General features: G+C 53.1%; 1 pseudogene; it reads left to right on the top strand.

Moving 5' to 3' along the window:
- The first annotated feature begins 5,201 nt into the window (after positions 1 to 5,201).
- On the top strand, positions 5,202 to 19,151 carry LOC136994008 (olfactory receptor 14A16-like; annotated as a pseudogene).
- The last annotated feature ends 877 nt before the right edge of the window (positions 19,152 to 20,028 follow it).

The raw sequence follows: 20,028 nt of genomic DNA, 5'->3' as shown, positions 1-20,028 counted from the left end.
CATGAGTCTGGAGGGTGGCCTAGAACAAAAGGCACCCTCTGGTTCCCTTTGTGCTGAGATAAATTCAGCTTTCTTTGCAACAGCTGTGGTCACTCACACCCTATGTTCTTCCCTGAACCTTCTTCCATTGTGGGGATTTATTGGTTGGTCACAATACAATACGCAAGTAGAGTAAAATTGCTTGGAATATGTTCTAGGATACCAGATTAGAATGCACGTAGGTGCCTTTGTCAAAAGAAACACCTGTAGCTATGGCAGGAGGCTTCTAGACTTAAAGAGAGTCAAGTATGAAATTCAAAGAACACAAACTCAAGGGTTTGAAAAAGAAGGATTGCTTTTATCCTGAAAAAATTCCTGATTTGAATACAGTCATCCCAGAGAAATTTCATTCTGCATTCACATGAGGCTAGCTGTTTTGGTTTTGCAAAGCATAGGTAGAATGTTTTAAGTTTTACAACAGTTGTTTTAGACAATGGACAGGCATCTTTTCCCAATTCTAACCGTGCCCATTTTGGAGCCCTCCCATTACCCTCTTTGCCAGCAGAACTCCAAAGGGCAATAATCTCTCCAGCACAGAGATGGGAACAGATTGCTGGTGGGATAATACTGCCTGAATTGGGTGGAGCTCTGTGCAGAGCGAGCGGCTACCTGCAACCTCCTTTTCTTCACACAACATAGTTGCAGTTTCTGTTTTGATTGAGCAGCTCAGGCTAATGTTCATAGCTAGGGCATGGCAGAGCTGTTAGTCTGTATAGTATGTTTTCACACTGGTGTTTGTTGTTGCATAGGAGCTTGATGGTGGGGTTCCTCACGCAATCGAGCATTCATTCCAAGTGTTTAGACTGTATTAAAGCTAACTTCCTCCCCGAAGTCTGGGCTCCAGAAATGGTCACTTCCACCTGCTCTGAATTTAATTGATACTGCATTTCATGGCTTGGCTATAAGACACCGAAAAAAGTGAAAATGTCTCTGAAGGGATCTCCAGAGGTCTCTGCCAAGCTCAGCTACTCCAGGACCTCCAAGTCCCTGCCCTTCTTCTGCCTTCCAGAGTCTGAGGGAGCCTAGAGTGAGTGTTAGCAAGTGGATTGAAAGTTAGGTGGTTAGCGTGAGGGGGTAGAGCTAATGTGAAAGGGGTTCAGGTTAGCAGATAGGGTCCAGGCATCTCCTTAGGGTTTCTGCTTCGGGGTTGATGTTCAGGATAGGGCTAGGGATGAGAGCTCACTGTATTGGGTTAGGGATTGGGTGAGGATTAGGGTGAGGTTTGGTTGTTCTGCTCAGGGTTTCTGGTCCTTGTTCTGAGTATTGGCTAGTTTTGTGGCGGGGGGGTGGGTTAAGGCTAGAGTGTGCAGGCTGAAGGCTAGCATTTTAAGGCTAGGGTTGAGGGTTAGGGATTAGGGTGAGGGCTAGGGTAAGAGTTAGGGTAAAGGGTTACAAGTCTGGGTTTTGGCTTAGAGTTTGGGATGAGAGGTTAGAGTAGCACACTGGGGTAAGAGGTATGGTGGGGTTAGGTTTAGGAGTAGGGCTTAAGGTTAGTGGAGAGACTTCAGGTGAGGGCCTAACCCAAGTGGTCTCACAGTTACTGTCTCAGCCGCATCACCATGACCTGAAGCCCTCTGACCCCCCAAAGCCCATCATCTCTCTTAGCCCAGCTCTCTGACACCCTCCCTGTCCTCACACGCTGGCCCCCAGCCCCTGGGCAGTCAGGGATGAAACACGAGGGACCTGGCCATGCGCAGCCCCGTGCTGCCCCTTGAGCTGCCTCCTGCAGCCCTCCCTGAACTCTCCTCCCTGGGGTAGCTGCACTCAGGCCCCGGAGCCCCTTGCGGCACTGGCTGCTGCTCCTGGACCAGCTCCCAGCAGCAGAGGTGACCTCACAGCTGCCACCAGGCAGGGCCATTGTGACCCCCCCTTGTGACACCTGCAGTGCTGCCAGGAGTCAGCGTGGCCGTGGTCCCACAGTGCTGGTGAAGACGGTGACGGGAGAGGGCAGGAGCACGCAGGGCTCGTGGAGGAGTTGCCGAGCTCAGCCTTGTCTCTCCCTGTCGCCTCGGCAGCACCGCAGAGCTGAGGCATTTCCTGAGGCCTTCCTACCTCCCGGCCTGGGTGAGAGCGATGGGGTTGGGGCTCGGAAGTGCTGTGGGGTCGTGGGGGCCCTCGGCCACGGCAAGGGCAGAGCCTTGCGGAAGGGTCTGAGGTGCAGGAGAGTTGGTGCCAGGACTGGTGCTGGTGGGGGGATGCCGCAGCACCACCAGCACCCCTGCAGGGACCCTCACCAGGTTTGTGTTAAAAAAGTCTCCCCCTCACACTCTTCTCCGTCCCACAGGATGTTGGAGAGAACCCCAGCCACCCCTGGTCAGCCTGGGAGAAGGAGGTTGGCCACCCCCACCACCCCCAGGCAGCCCAGGAGCAGCATGGGGCTCCCCAGGAGAGCAGTTCTCCCCCAGCGCTCTCCAAGGGGGGGCCAGCCCCAGCCGCTGCGGAGTGGTGAGTGAGCAGCCCCACGGGGCTGGGCCGGGCCAGCGCCGGGGAGCGCGCCCTGCTCTGTGCCGAGCTCCTGTCTCCTCAGCACACTGGCCTTGGGGGTCCCCAGGGGTGGTGGCACAGCGGTGCCCGGATGCCTGGGTCTTCTCGGGGCTTGGGAGCCAGCCCCAGCACAGCAGGTGGCAAGGAGGGAGAGCGCAGATGAACCCAGCTCCTGCTCCCTGGGACAGGCAGCGAGCAGCAGCTCTGTGGCAGCAGGAGTGATGCTGCGGGAAAGGGACCCTTCCCGCCCATTGGCGAGCAAGTTCCCAACCCCAGTGCAGTTGAAGTGTTCCCCTGCCTTGCTGGCTCGCAGCCCATGTTCTGGGCACCCTCCAGCCCTGACAAGCCTGGGGGAGACTTCATCCATGGGAGCAGGCCTCTGGCTGGACAGAGGGCAGAGCTCATTATGCTACTCTGTCCTGCCTGTGGTCAGTCTCTACAGTCCTCCCGGGCCTGTTCCTTTATCAGGTCCAAGATTTTCCATCTGCAGCTGATCAGAGCTGTCCAGAGAGGATGGGGAAGCCCTGGAGTTCATCTAGGCCTTAGTGAGCAGTAGACAAAAGGTAACTGCAGTTTGTCCATCGGGGCTGTGCCTGTGTCTCCCTCTGGATCTTGCCGGGTCTGCTGTCTGCTGCCAGGCTGCTGGGGGGTTGCTGGCTGAGCAGAGCTGCTCCCGTCCAGAGGTCCTGCACAGCACTGCTCTGGTCCTGCTGGCTTTTCCTCTCCCCTCTCACGCTCACTCCATCTTCCACATCTGTCAGGAAAAGGCGCAGAAGCTGAAGTTTCTAGCGTCCCTCTGCAGGGGCAACAGCCCCAAGGCCTTGTCATGAGACCTGGATGTTTTCTGCTGCAGATATGAGCGGGCAGAGAGTATCAAGGTGAGGGGAGAGGCAGCAGGTCTGAGGAAGGGGTCAAGGCCAGCTGGGCACAGGCATAGCTGTGAGGACAGGACTTGGGCATTGGGAGGTGCAGGGCAAGTATACGTGGGCACTGAGCTCCTGCCGACAGGACTCCGGGTGCCCCCGAGAAGCCCTGCAAGCTGATATCTTGGCAAAGTGAGGCTATTCCGGGTGCCGGTGCAGGGTTGGGGGCAGCAGGACTCTGCCAGGCTCGCAGACTGGTGCTGCGTCTGCTGGTGCTGGGTGGTAGCTGTTGCCATGTTGAATCCTGGTTGTGCTTTCCAGGTACTGCTGGAAGAGGAGCCCATGGACCACCTGGGCACAGCAATGCGTCAGCAAGCCATGCTTGCTATTACGGTGATGAGGTATCCACCTCAGCCCCTGGTTTGGCCAGAACTTCTGCACAGCGTATCCCTGATGACACTGTCCCTGGCTGGGAGGTGTCCCCATCATGGGAGGAGGCTGGAGGTGCTGTCTGCTGCGCTTCTGCTCTCCCCTGCCCCAAACTTGTCAGTAGAGCAGATGGGAGGGCAGAGGGGTGCCTGCAGCTCCCCAGGGCACCTTGGCTTTTACCACAGAATGAGGAAGCTGATGACTGAGAAGGCATGAGGCCTGCCTGCCAGGACTGTGCTCTGCCCCTGGACCAGTGTCATGGAGGGAGGAGGCGCCTCCCTGCAGGGCATCCCCCACCTGCTCTCTGTGCCAAGCCTGGGCACTCTTGCTACAGAGGTCCACGTCCAGCTTCCCGGGGCCTCAAGGCAGTGCTCCCAGCACCAGTGTCGAGCAGGCACCTCTCTCTCTTTGCAGTGCAGTGGAGACGGTTCTGGAGGGCAAAAAGAGCAGCCTCCTCCATGCCTGCTTCAGGAGTGTCTTCTTGCTTCTTCCACAAGAAGACATGGAGAACCTGGACATGTCCCTCTATTCCCAGGTATGCGCTGGGTGAGCTACAGGGAGCCCACCAACCCCTCTGGGCTTGCCTCTGGCTACCCTGTGCTGAGAGGCGACTGTGAGATCCAAGGCAGGGCAGGATCTCAGCTTTGCTTTCCCACTCTCCTCCCTTCATCCCCTTCCCCTGGGCTGGGCCATGGCCAGTGCCCACGGGCTGGGCCGTGCGCAGCAACTCTCCTGCCCTGAGACCTCTCCCTGGGCACCGCAGGGCAGTGAGTGTCCTCCCTTGGCAGCAAGAGTTCAACTCAGTCTGCTATGGGTCAGAGGGAGTGGTGAAAGAGCGCCATAACCCTCTGTCCCCCTTGCAGACCCTGGACAGCATGGAGAGCACGTTGGAGGTGCTGGTCCTCAACTCGGCTACTTCCAGGCTCCTGGAGCTGCGGAATACCTTGCAGGTCTGGTATTTGCAAAGAGTGGGCTTCACAGGGACTGGTCCTTACCTCAAGGTGTGGTGAGCCCAGTGTCCTCTGGCTGCGGTCCAAGTCCTTTCCCCCTCCACAGACTCCTCCTGGGTCATGGGAAAGCCACTCCCACTGCACTCCCGGGCCAACTCTGGCCCCAAAGCTTTTCTTGCACCAAAGCTGCAGGAGGAATTTGACCCTTCTTCTCTTGGCACTGCACAGACAGCAGCTGGTGCTGCCCTGCCTGTGCCCCATGTACTCCTTCCTCCTCAATCTCTCTGTCCTGGACCTCGGCTCCATCTCCACCACTGTCCCCAAATCCATGGCCAATTCCCTGTGGGACACCAGGGCCATTTCCTACTCAGGATGTGCTACCCAGGTCTTTTTCTTCTTTTTCTTATTTTCAGGAGAGTTTTATCTCCTCATCGTCATGGCGTATGACCGTCTTGTTGCCATCTGCAAACCTCTGCATTATGGCACCCTCTTGGGCAGCAGAGTTTGTGCCAAAATGGCAACAGATGCCTGGGCCTGTGGCTTTCTCTATGCTCTCCTACACAGTGCTAGTATGTTATCAGTATATCACTCTGTCAAGGCAACGCAGTGGACCTTTTCTTCTGTGACCTTCCCCAGCTCCTCAAGCTCTCCTGCTCAGACTCCTACCTCAGGGAAGTTGGGGCTCTGGTATTAAGCGTGTATTTAGCCTTTGGGTGTTTGGTTTTCATTGTGCTGTCTTACGTGCAGATCTTCACAGCCGTACTGAGGATGTCCTCTGTGCAGGGCCAGCACAAAGCCTTTTCCATGTGCCTCCCCCACCTGGCCGTGGTCTCCCTGTTTCCCAGCACTGGCCTGTTTGCCTCCCTGAAGCCCCCCTCCAGCTCCTCCACAGCTCTGGAGCTGGTGGTGGCTGTTCTGTACTCACTGCTGCCTCCAACAGTGAACCCCCTCATCTACAGCATGAGGAACGAGGAGCTCGAGGACACACTGAAAAAATGGATTCAGCTGGTATGAATTCAGCAGCAATAAGCTGCCCATCCCTCTTCATAACTGATTTCTAATTTTCTCAGACAGCTCTTGTGCTTTGGGCATTCTCGCTGTGGTAATAATGTTTGTACACAAATTTTTGAATTCATCTCACTTCTGCAGAGGCAAGAATCCAGTAGGTCGGATCCAGAGACATTCTGTAAAAGTGCCTATCACAATGTCAGAGCTGTCCTTTCTCTAGCAAAAGGGGATTTCCACAGTGCAGTGCTTGAAGATTGGGCTCTCCTTCCAAAGCTGCAGCCAAGAATGTGCTCCAGGACTTTCACCCTGAAAGGGACTGTTGCTTTTCTGGGGTTCTCCATGGGCTCAATGTAATGAGCTCATGGCGTGATGTGTTAGGGAAGGAGGGCTGGATTCAGCTCTCACTTGTGGGTGCCCAGTGCTCCCGGAGGTGCTGAATGGTCAAGTGGTATCTGCCTGGGACTGTCTGCTGTATGACAGGACCGGTGACAGATGCCCACAGTGCAGACCCTGCAGGCACAGGGAAGGGAGCCTGGAGAGTGGTTCATGTCACCTTCAGTGGGCTGGATCTAATGACACACTTGAACATAGCCTGAGCCATCTGAAATGCTCTGTGCTTGCTCAGAGCATCATCCATGGCAACAGACCCCTTGGTAGGGGGCTGTCAGGTGCAAAGATGCCTGTGCATCTGGGTCTGCTTCCCACCCTGACCACCATGGCCAGTGCAGAGTCACCCTGTGGCCCCAGGGCACCATAGCCCACTTTCTCTGCAGAGCAGCACTGCCAGGTTTTGCCCCGTGGAGAGCACAAGGGAGGGTCCAGGAAGAGCCAGCCAGCACTGATGCACTCACCTGCAGAAAGGCTCTCCGGGGAGCAGGGACATCCCTGGGGAAGAGAAAAGGAGCAATTGTGTGCTTGCAAGGAGCAATACATGAGAAAGAAAAATCCATTTCTATGTATGTCAGCTAAGGCAGGCTGCTGTGTCCCTGGGGCAACAGAGGCTGCCTGAGGAGCTCCAGGGCAGGGACTCTCATGCTGTCCTGGAGAGAGGGGCTGGCACGGGGGGCTGCAGGCAGTCTGGGGTAGGGAATCTGCTGGACATAGGAACAAGGGAAAGAGAGTGTCACTGTCCTCTGTTTCCTTGTGCCACTGGGTCCAGTGCCAGCTTGGAGACTGATGGGGAGGCTGACATACCCCTGCCCCCCAGAGCTGCTGTGCCCACAGAGCGGCTGTGGCTTTGGTGTGAGTGCCACTGCGCTGCAGAAACACCAGCTACAAGCCCTCTCTGCAATCCCCACTGCCCCCTGCTGACCTACCGCCACCCTCGCAGTTCCCTGTCTTCTGTCCCCTCTCCCCATACTGTAGGGACCACTAGTGCAGCAGGAGCTGGCACAGCCTTGCAGCTGCTGCCTGGCCCCTGGCCCTCCCACCTCCCCCCATGATGGGGCTCCAGCTCCAGTCAGGCACCGGGTTCGGCCTCTCCCCCCACCTCCTGGTTTGGCAAGGCCATCGCAGCCTGCAGCCCAGCCACCCCAGCGCACTGTCCTGCACCCCCACTCCCTCTTCAGGGAGCTGAAGCTGACCCTGCCCAGGGCACTTGGTAATTGCCAGGGGTGGATGGGGCGTGGAGGGATGGGTAGTGTGAAGGACAGTGGGGCAGGGTGAGCAGCCCCTCTTGGGGCCCCATGACTGGGCCCAGAGGGACGAGAGCATTGGGCCAGCTGGGCTCCAGCTGCTGTTTTGACATCAGCTCCATGCCAGGAATATCAGAGTTTCTTCCTTTTGCTGGGGAACGGCTGGTGGTGGAGACCTCTGCTGGGCCCCATCCGGAACCAGGCAGTGTCCCATGGTGGAGGCAGAGAGGGACGAGGGGGTGTGGGGCTGGCAAAGGGCCACCCTTACCCTGGGTTGTATTAGCAAGCGTGCAGGCAGCAGGGCGAGTGCAGTGGGACAGATGAAATATCCTGGCAGTTTCGACCAAAGAGAAGCAAATTAAAGAAAAGGCAGAGTTGGCAGACTACCAATGTTGGAGAGAGCAGTATGATCAATTGCCCAGGTACTGCAAACATTTTAAAACAATTAAAAAAAAAAAAAAGGCATTTCTGCCAGTTGCCACTTCTGATTTACTCTACCTCTGATAGCATGGACAAGATTATGATTTTTTTAGTGATAGAACATGTCTTTGCTCATCTAAATTTTAATTAAAGCATTAGGACTCATGCTCAAGCACACCAATGAGGGTGACAAAAAAGCCAAAAAACGTTTCCATCGGCTTCAGTGGCTGCAGGATGAGGCCTGAGTTTGGTTTGAAAGAGAGAAGATTAGGGCTGAATGTTCTGCGGGTGACTGTAAACTACCTGATGACTTCTATGCTCTTCAGTAATATTTCCTAGGGTCACAGCTCAGACTACGACTCTGTTTTTTCCCTTGCATAATAGAGCAGACCTGTGGAGAAAGAACTGAGTGCAAGGAAATGCCAAGCTGATAATCCGGACAGCCTGGGGAGCCCACTGAAAAAGCAAGTGTATGCACAAGCTCACAGCAAAGGTCTGGAAAAGCCAAGTGGCAGTGACTCACCTGAGGCACCAGGGATCCCAATCCCTGAGCCACAGGGCTGGATACGGCCTCCTCTGCTCATGATATTGGCTCATGATGCACCTCACAGAGTAAGCTAAATTTGTGGGGGAGAGGTCGAGGAAGAAAGTAGAAACAAAAGAGAGGGAATGAAGGCCGAAGTCCCACCAGCAAACGTCTCCAAATGCAGGTGGATTTACCCCCGCTCTGGCGAGGCCATTTCTTCCGTGACCAGTGGCACTTGGGTGATGGAGGCCTTTTCCTGACACCCCTCATGAGATGGAGGGCAACAGGATTTGAGAGACCCTTCCAGCCAAGAGGGAGTTGCTGGGCACTCAGTCAAAGATTTCAGTGTGGGACCTTAAAGTCCTGGGTGGCTGAAGACTACGAGGTGCCTCCAGTGTTTGGCTCTCCCTTTTTGAACCAGAGAGTCTCTCTGCTCTCTCAGAAGGGGAAAGATGCCTTTCCCTGGGGGTCGATACCTGCTCAGTGCAAGGTCTCAACCAGAGTGATAGACCAGAAACAGGCTTATGGCTTGGAGTTGACTGTGAGGACATTTTTGCCTCAGTATGCAAAAGGCCAGCAGCAGGCATGTGGCTTGGTTGTTGATTGGGAAGTCACTGTTGCCTGAGTACCTGATAGGCCAGCAGCAGGCACAGGCATGGATGTTGATTGTGAGGTCACTGCTGCCTGAGTATCTGATATGGCAAAAGTGGGGACTCTTCAGTGGCTCTGATGCTGGTTGTGAGCTCACTTCCTTCTCTGTAGACAGTATGCCAGCAACAGACTCTTGTTTGCTGTGGTTTCTTGGAAAGTCACCTCGGTCTCTGCTGCTGATAGGCCAGAACCAGGTTGATGGCTTCCCTATAGATTGCAAAGTCACTTCTGCCTGAGCACCGGATTGCCCAACAGCAGGCACAGCATCAGCAAAGTCCCTCTGAGGTCACTTCAGTCTGAGCAACTGATCAGCAGGAACAGGGCTGTGAAATTGATTGTATGACACCTCTGTCTCTGAAGGCGATAGGCCAGAAACACGCTGTCCTTGCAGGGCTGTTCCCTGCTTGGCTGGGGCACTCCAGGGAGGCCTGAGCCACCCCCAGGCTGTGTTGGCAGAGGGGGCTTATGCAGGCTCCCGCAGCCATGGATCCAGCAGGATGCCTGAGTCCATTGAATGGACTCGTCACCAAGTTCATGCAAGCAGGGATTTGGCTGGTTTGTTTGGGATTTCTTGCACACTGAAAGAAAGAGGCTGCTGTTGCATTTAAAAGCAAAGATTTATTAGCCTGTACAAATGAACCGTGCACCACACACAACTATGAAAATACAGTTCATGCAGTTATGTGGTGACTCTGTTGTTCTACACAAGTGCTCTGTCATGAAATAATTATATATGCATATGTATATATATGATAGATATAAAAATATATATACACACACATATATGTATATACATTATATATATATTGCTTAGGTGTCTAGGGACTACAGAATGCATTCCTGATCATTATCTATTTTCATTCTTAGGAGACCAGTCATTTTCAGCACTGGAGAAATGTACTTAGCCAAATCATGCTATTTAGGAGAGCTTGGCAGAGCAGTTTGGTAGGATGAAGACTTAAGAATATAGGGCAGCATGAAGATGCAAGGGACCTCTGGAGATCATCTAGTCCAACATCCATGCTCAAGAACGCTGTGCCAGCATTTCACTGTCCTTCCCGGGGGAAAGGTCCTTCAAACACAAATCCTCCTTCCTGCCCTCGGAGGCCAACTCTCGTCTCCTCTTCACATTCCTTCTTGGGAGAACAGACAGGCCTCTCCCAACATTATGTTGGCCTCTTCCCAAGACCATTGCAAATTCCTGTGCTGCCCTCCAGCTCACTTGCAGACCCTCACAGATCCATGGCACTGCATCTGAGGAGACGCAGGTCCCGCCGCACAGGCATCAGCAGAGCTCCAGAGCACTGCTGGCCCCACACACAGCCTGATGGTCTCCTGAGAAATCCCTCCTCCACGACCCCTCCAACTCATCACAAAGGCATTCAGGGCACCCTTTAGTCTCTTGAGCCTCACAAAAGTCATGGAAGTGTCACAGGCGTAGGACCTACATGCACCTGCTCTTTCCTCTACCTCCATGAATAGCTTATCATGCAAACTTCACACCCACAGAATATCCACAAATGTGCATCTGTTGCTCACCTGAAAGAAAAAAGCAGCAGCAGAAACTTCAGGCAGTGTTTGCCCTCAGTTGCTCTCTGTGTCCAACGAGAGTTCTCAAGACACCTGACATGGTACCAAGGAGATCATCTCCTGGCTCACAAAGGCAGAAAACCTCTCTGCTGCTGAAAGGAGGAGCTGCCTCGAACAGAAAGAGACACAAACAGAAAGAAACACCAGCCACAGGGGCTTCCCTAGGCATTTGTTACAAATCAGAGATTGTAAATGCTGTCTTGCTAGGGTCATCACCAATCGACTTTTAGGAATCATCTAGATCATTGATATTCCAAAACCAGAAGAAATCTCTCTCTGACACAGGAGCAAAGCATGGTGTCCTCGTGGAGATTAGTTCAGGTAACACAGTGGTGATTACCACAGACAAGATTTTCAGTTGTGCGTAGGCTGGCCCATGGATGCTGCAAGGCATGAGCTTTCCACCCCCAAAGGTAGGGGTTCAGGTAGCAGCTGCTCTCAGCACAGGGGCTTGCTCTATCCCTGTGAAGGAGCACAGCAGTCTCACTGACTTGCACTTAGGGGGCATCATCCACCACTGGCAAAAAAAAAAAAACAAAAAAACCCCCAACAGCTTAGCCACCACTTTGCAGCCTCAACACGAAAATCTGTGTATCTGTAGCTTTTTGAAAGGAGGCATCAGAAACATAGTTCAAATGAGAGTTCCTCACCAGAAGGGGATCACAATGTTACTCTCACAGGGCATGTCCTGCTGCAGCTGCTGATGGATTGTTTCCCACATCATCTTCCTGCAGAAGGAAGGCATGTGATTCTGCACAGAAATACATGCCACTGAATAGGAATCACAGAATCGCAGAATGGTTGAGGTTGGAAGGGACCTCTGGAGATCATCTAGTCCAACCCCTCATGCTTCAACTGGGTCACCAAGAGCATGCTGTCCAGGATAGTATCCAGAGGGCTTTTCAGTATTTCCAGAGAAGGAGACTCCACAACCTTTCTGAGAAACCTGTGCCAGTGCTCTGTCACCATCACAGTCAAGAAGTTTCTCCTCATGTTCAGATGGAACTTCCTGTGTTTCAGTTTGTGCCCGTTGCCTCGCGTCATGTCGCTGGACACCACTGAAAATAGTCTGGTCCGATCCTCTCAACACCCTCCCTTCAGATACTTATACTCATTGATAAGATCCCCCCTCAGCCTTCTATTCTTCAGGCCCAGCTCTCTCAGCCCTTCCTCATAAGAAAGATGCTCCAGTCCCCTAATCATCTTTGTAGCCCTTTGCTGGACTTCCTCCAGTAGTGCCACATCCCTCTTGTACTGGGGAGCCCAGAACTGGACGCAGTACTCTAGATGTGCCCTCACCAGGGCTGAGTAGAGGGGGAGAATCACCTCCCTCGACCTGCTGGCAACACTCTTCCTGATGCACCCCAGGATACCATTGGCCTTCTTGGCCACAAGGGCACATTGCTGACTCATGGTCGACTTCTTGTCCACCAGCACTCCCAGGTCCTTCTCCACAGAACTGCTTTCCAGCAGGTCGACCCCCAACCTGTACTGGTGCATGGGGTTATTCCTCCCCAGGTGCAGGACCCTGCACTTGCCTTTGTTGAACTTTATGAGGTTCCTCTCTGCCCACCTCTCCAGACTGTCCAGGTCTCTCTGAATGGCAGCACAGCCCTCTGGTGTATCCGCCACTCCTCCCAGTTTTGTATCATCAGCAAACTTGATGAGGGTGCACTCTGTCCCTTCATCCAGGTCACTGATGAATAAGTTGAACAAGACTGGACCCAGTACTGACCCCTGGGGGACACCACTAGCTACAGGCCTCCAATTACACTCTGTGCTGCTGATCACAACCCTCTGAGCTCTGCCTTTCAGCCAGTTCTCAATCCACCTCACTGTCCACTCAGCTAGCCCACACTTCCTGAGCTTCCCTATGAGGATGTTATGGGAGGCAGTGCCAAAAGCCTTGCTGAAGTCAAGGGAGACAACATCCACTGCTCTCCCCTCATCTGCCCAGATGGTCATCCCATCAGAGGAGGCTTTCAGATAGGTTCAGCATGATTTCCCCTTGGTGAATCCATGCTGACTACTCCTGATCACCTTCTTTTCCTCCACATGCTTAGAGCTGTCATCCAGGATGAGCTGCTCCATCACCTTTCCAGGGATGGAGGTGAGGCTGACTGGCTTGTAGTTTCCTGGGTCCGCCTTCCTGCCCTTTTTGAAGACTGGGGTGACACTGGCTTTCTTCCCATCCTCAGGCACCTCTCCTGTTCTCCATGACCTTTTAAAGATGACGGAGAGTGGCATAACAATGACATCCTCCAGCTCATTCAGCACTCATGGATGCGTCCCATCAGGGCCCGAGGAGTTGTGTATGTCAGGTTTGCTTAAATGATCTCTAACCTGATTCTCCTTCACCAAGGCAAAGTCTTCCTTTCTCCAGACTTTCTCTCTTGCCTCCAGGGTCTGGGATTCCTGAGGGCTGGCCTTAGCAGTAAAGACTGAAGCAAAGAAGGCATTCAGTATCTCTGCCTCCTCTGTATCCCTTGTCACCAGGGCCCCTGCCCCATTCATCAGTGGGCCCACATTCTCCCTAGTCTTCCTTTTGTTGCTGATGTATTTAAAGAATCCCTTCTTGCTGTCCTTGACACCCATTGCCAGACTGAACTCCAAAGTGACCTTGGTGTCCTTCACGGGTGGAGGACCCCGGCCAGAGTCAGGAAAGGAAGAGAAAATCAGGAGTTACACATTATTCAAGCAATTAGTATGCCTTATTGTTCTTGGGTGTCACATGCCTTGGAGAACTCTTGTTCTTATATTAAATCATTGTTACTGAAATTTAGAGCCAAGGGGACAGTGTGATGCCAGGCAGAGGAGCAGGTATCCTTTGGAAGTCTGTTTCTCTGCTCCTGTCCATCTGCAGTGATTCATTGTGGAATAAGAGCCAGGGAGAGCCCCAGGCTCCAAAGAGTCATTGGTGCTGTTGAAAGGCACTTTCCCACTGAACCCCACTTCTTGCCTGCAGTGGCAGACTGCACTTTTGTCTTTGGGGTGTGTTTGTGCAGAAGGGAAAACAGGCAGGGAACATCCCTCTGCCCCCTGAGAGTAACAAGCTCCACTTGGAGCTGTGGGCAGTGGAGGGGCTGACATATCTCAGGGAAGTCACGATATTTGGTCTGGTGGGAAATGGCCTCCAGGGCTGATTGTCCACTGTCCCCTAGCCTGTGTCAAACCTTCCTTTTAGTTGGGAAGCTGGGATTTGGAACCTGTCTTTCTGAATTCTGTGTGAACTGCTTGGAAACCATGTCCTTGGCTTGAGCATGCTAACAGAGGAAGTTGATGTGTGTGCGAACAGTGTAGATGCAGGAGTGTGTTCCCCTCGTGAGGAATTATTCCTTGCAAAGAGACTCTGTGAGGTCTCAGACATGTCCCAGCTGCCCCCCACCCCTTTCCAGAATGTGGACCCGAGAAAGGTGTGGGAGAAGACAATCCCAGAGAGTAAAGCAGTCCTCTAGGAACAGAGTTTTGGAGCAGATGTCCAAATGGGCCAAGTACCTCCTAGGTAGGCTGACTGCAAGGGATGAGGAGACAGGCTCAGACCATTGTAGCACATGCTGCACTCCAGCATGTTCATGTGGGAACTGTCCCAGCGAGTCAGCTATGAAGAGCTTCCTCACTTTGTACATCCAGCAGGTCTTTTCAGTGAGTGTCGCAGGACAATGGACCGTGTGGGTTTTGTGTGCCGCGAGGGAGGGAAGGAGGGGGAGAAGGAGATTTACTGCATGACTCCACAACTTGTCTCAAAGATCAAAATTTACTGCACAAGTTGCAACAGTATAAAGCAACAATTCTTATTAACAGAAACTTAGCTCAACTAGAATACTTATTTCTAGTTGCACTGAAAGTTAAGCTACCGGTAACTACTTAGTAAGCAGAAAAAGCTAGCTAATTTATACTAACTGTAACTACCCAAATGAATGAACTAGGCAAACCAATTCTGATTGATCTTTCCCACACGTTACCTCAGCGGTCAATGTACACTCAATCCCAGGTAACTGCGGGAGGGCATCCCCATCCTGAGGGGTTGCGCAAGCTGGCAGACCCGCTGTCACCTGCAAAGAGTGAAAGATGGTCTCTGGGGCCAACCTATTTATGCCCTTCAGAGGAAGGTGGAGGCTAGGCCAGCTGCAGTTCTCTTCACGCATTCAGAGTCCCTAGCTCTTGGCTGCTGCAGGGTTCAACTATCCTCCGTCATTGTTATGACCATCACAGCCACAGTCATGGGGGAGGGTGGCTGAACACTCCCAATGGCAGGCTAGCAGCCTTGTGCACTCCTCAGTACTCAAGAAAGGAGCTTGAGTGACTGTGAATGACTGCTCTACTCTTGCAGTGGTGGTTCCAAGGAGTGATCCCATAGCTGGGGTAAGGAGGAGTTAATTCCAGTCCACAATGATTAACACTGTCCCAGCTGTGAAGGCAGGTGTTATCTCTCAAGGTCCTGATGAGGAGACAGTCCAGACCACAACAATTAACAGTACCCCAGCAGTGAGAGGAGGCTTTTGTTTCTCAGTGTCTTGGTGCTCAAGCAGGCCTAATTTCAAAGTCTTGACATCCTCCCTTTTGTAGTGTAAAATACAGGAATTCAGACTGCGTGTAACTGGCACCAAATGTGTGTGGGGGAAGCTGGAAGCATCCCCCCACAGCAAGCGACTACTCTCCTGAGGATGTTGTTCTACTATCTGGATGAGTGGTGTTGAGCTGACAGGAGAAATATGTCTGAAATCAGGTCCTCAAAGCATGCAGTGAGGTGAGACTGTGGCTTTGGGTAACTGTGTGCTCCTGGATGTGTGCAGGGGAGCTGTTTTCCTTGCCTGTGTTACTTGTGTTAATGCGAAGAGGTTCTGAACAGGTATGAAAGTGACTTATTTATTAACTAGTTTTCCCAGAGGTTGAGAAGTGGGGCAATGCTATGCCCTGGTGCCAGTCATGGCCTGGGACACTGCTGCTCCATTTGTTCTGCCAAGAGAGGGCCTAGCCCTGGGAATGCTGAGCTTTCCTTGTGTTGTGCCACGTCGGAGCAATACAGCTCACAGCTATTTGTTTTTCTTTTGGGTTAAATGCAGTGAGTAGACTAGACCTAAGTCTCGTGCAGATCTGCCCTCTGCTGTAGACCCCTGCTTGGCTTGTGAGTGCAAGCTGGAGGATGTGCTCCTGCTTTTCTCCTACCAACTCCTTGTGTGGTGTATTTGCAGTGTGTTGCCACCAGTTGTGGGGAAATGTGTAGGGAAAGGCAAAGCAGTTGAGGTGAAGGATCCTCCTGAAGTCAGACTCCCTGCTCTGGACAGTCAGCTGAGAGGAGAAGTGGTACATCACTGAGATTCATGTAATGGTGGTGTCAAAAGCAGAAAAACATAGTTCTATGGATAGAGAGCCTGAAAAGATCCCTTCAGAAGCGCTCATTCAATTCCTTCTTTTGGCTCTTCCTTTCTGTCTTGTGAATGACTCCATCTTTTTGCCCTGCCCTTGCATTCTGTGCTTGTGGGCTCATGAACCTGAGGGAGAAGTTGTCAATAAAAGCTGAAGGACAGAAGAAGTGATGTGCTGTGCTGTGGGGAGGGCACAGACTGATCACCCGCCTGCGACTTAGACTTAGGCACTGGGGTAGTGAGCACTGACGCTCAGGGTAAAACCTGAGGTCCAAAGGACTCACTTGGGTCATTTGGTGTGACCTGTCAAACCTGCTGTGGGGTTTCCCCTCCTCATTCCTGCTCTGCAGAAAAAGTCAATAGCCATTCCCTGCCCTCGTTTATGATGCTGTGTATGATACCTGAATGAGATCGAGGGACCCCTAGGAAGCGTCATGGAGCCCTGTGGAACCAGATCATGCCCCTGTGGGTGTGTTGAGGTGGCTCTCCTGGTGTCTCAGCTGTTGCCCTGGTGTCCCTGCCTGGGGTAGGTCTCCGCATTAGGGGTTTGGGAGGCCAGAGCGGGCCTCATGGGCTGGGGGACCGCCCAGGGCTTGCAGTCATGGGCTTCTGGAGTGCTGAATTGTCTGGGCATGTGAGGGAGGTGAGAGCTGGGGTCAGATCTTCCTCTGCTTCCAACACAGGCAAAGCAGCAGGCTGTAATACCTGCAGGGCATTGCCCTGACTTCTCACCAGGCTTCCCCGGGCCCCAAAAGACCAGGAAGCAGTGGGCTAAAGTGCAAACAGGACGAGAGACAATCACCTTCAGGGAGGAGATTGCCTAGGAGGAGATTTTTCTCTCCCCTCCCCTCCCTGAGCAGAGAAGGAGAAGAAACCAGTCCAGTGGCCGGAGGCAACAGCAAGAGCGTGTGCAAGCTCCTGCCAAGGCCTTGGAGAGACGAGCAGCAGGGATGGCCATGCTGTGGGGTCAAGGCCCAGGGATGCCCTGGCTTAGCGCAGGATGCCCAGTCTCTTTGGGCAGCCCCCAGCGAGTGCCTGACACCGGTGCTGTGTTGAAGGGGATGGTGGGTGCCAGTGGGAGCATGTGTGCAGGGGCAGGCAGGCACTGAGCCAGGATGCGAGAAAAGCTTTGTCCCCGCTGCTGTCATGTCCTGTCAACACAAGCAAGGCAGCTTCTGCAAAGGCTGCAGCCATATAAAGCCCACCAGGAAGAGTGGAGGAGGAGGGTGGAGTTGAACAGGTTGTGGAAAACAGCTCAGCAGCAGTTCCTTTGGTAAATATCTCCAAGTACGGGTGGCGTTTCCTCTCCGCGGCATGTTCCTTGCTTGCCCTGGCATCAGTGCCTAGGGAAAGACTGTCTTTTCCTGAGAGGCTTGTGGGATGGAGAGCAGCAGGCTCTTGAGGCTGTGCCCATGAACCAGACCTCCCTGCCAGCCGTGGGGTAGCTGTGGCACTCCGAGGAAGATGCAGATATGGGCCAGGGGTGGCTGAGGCTAAAGAATTCCTCTGGTGTTTGGCCCTCTGTCACGCTATGAAGGTTTGATAGCAATGACTGAGACAGTAACGTAATAAAAAAACTATGCTTACTTCCTCACGCAAGCTCTTGGATTAATAACATCCATTAAAATAATGCGATTACTAATTTAGAAAGGATAGCCCGAAATCATCAATTACTGATTTAGAAAGGATAACCTGAAACCGTCAGTTACTGCGCTAGTAATTGAAAACCCTGCTTATCCCTACTTGAAAGCTAGCTTGTTCACTCTCTTAGCGAGAGGACTCTCAACCTCGAGGAGTTACCTTAACCCGGCATCCCAGGAAAAGGGGAGGGTGGGGAAATACTCACGGTGCAGCTGAAGAGGATGGTCAGGTCACGTTCCCGTCCCTGCTCAAACTCTCTTAGCTGCCAAGTCTCTTTTTATATGGCTGGGACTCTGGGCAAACACTGCTTTTGCTGACCTTTGCGAGTTTCATAATAACAGGACTGTTTGTCTGCTTGGAAGGACCCTGCTAGCAAGGCAAGACCACAACACCTTTGTATCACTTCTCCCCTCCCTGTGGGTCCATGCAGATTCCTTGGCCTTGTCAGGCAGCAGAGTTCTTTAGCCGTTAGCTCTTCTAGTCTGCAGCCTTGAGCATATCAGTTCTTGCGCATACCAGGCGGCAGACTTCTTCAGTCCTGTTAACTCTTTACTTGTTTGACATCCTCCCTTCCCAAACCAGGGAGTCTGCCCTTCCTCTTGCAGAGCATCAACCCCAAGACCCCTTGCCCTGCGGCCAGTATCTGTTCAGTCTCAGGTCTTGTTCCTGGGCTGATTTGCTGCACATGTTCCCCGGTTTTTGGCCTGGCCCCGCAGCACTGTGCAGTGTCTCAGAGACCTCAGAAACCCTCCAGGAACCAGACCTCATTGTGGCTGGCATGAGAGAGGTCTGCAGGATGTCTCTGCCCTCCTGGCTTTACGTAAAACTGAAGAGGTTTTGCTTTCCCCTTTGGTGTTGGGAAGAAGATGGAGCTCTGAGAGCACAGAGAAAAGCATGAGGCCTTCCTGGTGGAGCAGCAGACGTGGCAGCAGTATGGCTGAGTTGAACCACGTAGCACTGCACCATCTCACTGAAAGGTGATGCCTGGTGGGATCTAGAGGAACCCCAAGGTCAGCAGTGGCAGGGCCGAGCAGAGGTGTGTTGCTGTGGGAGTTCCCACTGTTGCTGCCCATGTTGCTCACAGGAAGGGTCCCAAAGAGAGCAGGACGCAGCACTGGGGCTGCCTCCCCACAGAGGCACCTTCAAGCCCCAATGATCCCCCTGCAGGACAGAGCCAGGCAGGGTCCCTGTGGTGGGGGACTAAGCCAGGCATGCTGCCACCACTGCCTCCACATGTCAGCAGTGACCTCAGTGCCGCTGTTCCAGAGTTTGGACCAGGCCAGTGGTGGGAGAGGGCCCGGGATCAAGCTCTCCGCTCCTGCCCGCCATGGAGGTTCCAGCCATGAGCCAGGCAGAGTGGCTGTGGAAGGGCAGCTCTGTGGACCAGGAGGAAGGTGGGCAGAACCATCTGGGATTGACGTGCTGCCCTCCTCCAGACTGCTGCAGCCACCCCGGAGCCCATGGAGGTGGACCCCCTGGAAGGGCAGCCCACCCCATGCCCCATCGACCTGTTGGAGGGGGGCGAAGAAGAGGAGGACACGTGTGACTGACCAATAACCCCTACAATGGGAGAAGGCTCAGAGGGCCAGGTGCCCCATGAAGTTCAGGAATAGTGTAGGATGCTGCTCCTTAATTCTTGCTGATGCACAGAGAATTGACTTTTATCTCAACACAAAGGGGACCAGAGGGTGACCTTTGTTTTAGATAAGCAGCCATAGCTGTTAATTGGACCAGGTGTAAATGTTTCTTCCTGAGCTTATCAAAAGAATGTGAATGTCTCCCTGAATTAGCCAGACCAGCATGGGGGAAGTATATATGTGGCTCAGCCCAACATGGAGTATAAAACCTCAACAACTAACAAAGGAATTTCAAAGAGAGCAACGGGCTTGAGCTGGCTTCAACCCACGTATTCCTTCCCGGTGACTGGGGACACCCAGCATCATAATGGTGAGCATATTATAGAGACCGGTAATGGCAATCACATTGGTACTGTGGTTGAACTCTGTAAGTGTACACTTGTATTGTGATTTCAGTATCTTGCTGGATCACTCTGCTAAATCAAACACCCCGTGTAACATCAAATATCTTCAAAGCAAACCATTATATTAAACATTACATTCTCTGTGCGTGTGGAATAGCTAAACGAACCTGGTCAGAGAGTACTGGACAAGTATTGACAAGTACTGACAAGGCGCTAGCCCTGCAGGAGGCCCCCCACTCCCCACCAGCTTGGGCACAGCTCCCCCAGGAAGTCCAAGCTGGTGCCAGCACTCAGGCAGGGGGAGCTGAGCAAAAGGTGCCAGGGGAGACCGAGGACTGCCAGGCTGCATGTCGCCTCCTGGCCTGCACCTGGCCACCACATGCCAAGACCTGCCTGGCAGAGACAGGGCAGATTGCAAGATCACATCCATCTCACGGATCCCCTCC

The sequence above is a fragment of the Apteryx mantelli genome, chromosome 23 (assembly GCF_036417845.1).
Source record: "Apteryx mantelli isolate bAptMan1 chromosome 23, bAptMan1.hap1, whole genome shotgun sequence".
NCBI lineage: Eukaryota > Metazoa > Chordata > Aves > Apterygiformes > Apterygidae > Apteryx > Apteryx mantelli.
Note: the sequence above shows the minus strand (reverse complement) of the source record. Positions and strands in the feature narration are given on the sequence as shown.